The following is a 1,493-nucleotide window of genomic DNA, read 5'->3' on the forward strand; positions in this document are numbered from 1 at the left end:
AAGATGGGTTTAGTTTTTGCTCATTGAGTATGATGTTGGCTGTCTGTTTGTCATATAGGGATTTTATTATGTTGAGGTATGATCCCTCTATTTCCACTTTGCTGAAGTTTTTATCAAGAAAGGGTATTGGATTTCGTCAAATGCTTTTTCTGCATTGATTCATAAGATTATGTGATTTTTATCTCTCAATTTGTTTATGTGATGTATCACATTTATTGATTTGCGGATATTGTACCATCCTTGCATCCCCGGAATAAATCCCACTTGGTCATGGTGTATGATCTTTCTGTAGTAATGCTGAATTTTGTTGAGGACATTAGTTTCCTTTTTTATCATCTGATTCTGACTTGAGTGAATGAAAACTTTCAACTCCTCAGCCACAGGCCAGCTATACTTTTATTTGTCCATAAGGTGGTGCTGTTTTCCAGCATAACAGCAGTCAAAATTTTAAAGGCGTGAAGCACCCCAAAACTTACTTCAAATACTTATTAATTAATTGATTGACTGATTTTAGAGAGGAAAGGAAAGGAAGAGAAACATCCATCTGCTGCCTCCTGCACAGACCCTACTGGGGATTGAGCCCTCAATACAGGCATGTGCCCTAACCAAGAATCAAACCGGCAACCTTTTGGTGCATGGGCTAACGCTCACCCAATTGAGCCACACCAGCCAGGGCTCAAAGACCTTTTTACTATTAAACCAAGTAATATTTAAATTGCCCCTAACTTTAGGGTACACTCAATTAGAACACTTCTAGTGACATCACCTACCAGGTTATTATGAGGTTCAAATTAGGCAAAATTTTGTAGGCATTAACAATCCTATACAAATGTTGTTCTAATCATGAGACAGATGTCTCAGAGATAGATTAGTAACAACTTATCTACTCTTTTTTTTCCAATTAAAGTTGACATACAATATTATATTAATTTCTTGTGTGCAACATAGTGATTAAACATTTATGTAACTTACAAAGTAATCACCCCAATAAGTCTAATACCCATCTGGTACCATATATAGTTATTACAGTATTATTGACTATGTTTCTATGCTGTATTTTACATGACTGTTTTTATAACTGGCAATTTGTGCTTCTTAATCTTAGCCTTCACAAACTTTTTTACCCATCCCCCCATCTCCCTCCATCTGGCAACCATCTATTCTCTGTATTGATGAGTTTATTTCTGTTTTGTTTATTTTTTTTGTTTTTTAAATTCCACATATAAGTAAAATCATTCACTTAACATAATACCCTCCAGGTCCATCCATGTTGTCACATATGGCACAATTTCATTCGTTTTTATGGCTAAGTTATATATGCCATTGTATATGTGTATCACATCTTTATCCATTTGTCTGTCTATGGGCACTTAACAACCTATTTACTCTTCATTGCATCGATTTCTCTGGTGGATATCTATTTATATTGCAGTTAATGAAAGGGAAAATGGTATTTTGCTCACAAATATTACAGTGTCCCCATTCTGTTTTTT

At 35.0% G+C, this 1,493-nt stretch overlaps 1 protein-coding gene across 6 annotated transcripts in view; it reads left to right on the forward strand.

The window, feature by feature from the left end:
- The window catches only part of NCOA6 (nuclear receptor coactivator 6), a 91,592-nt gene that overhangs the window by 39,666 nt on the left and 50,433 nt on the right, over positions 1–1,493 (forward strand). The window lies entirely within an intron of this gene.

The sequence above is a fragment of the Myotis davidii genome, unplaced genomic scaffold, assembly GCF_000327345.1.
Source record: "Myotis davidii unplaced genomic scaffold, ASM32734v1 scaffold38, whole genome shotgun sequence".
NCBI classification, from domain to species: Eukaryota; Metazoa; Chordata; class Mammalia; order Chiroptera; family Vespertilionidae; genus Myotis; species Myotis davidii.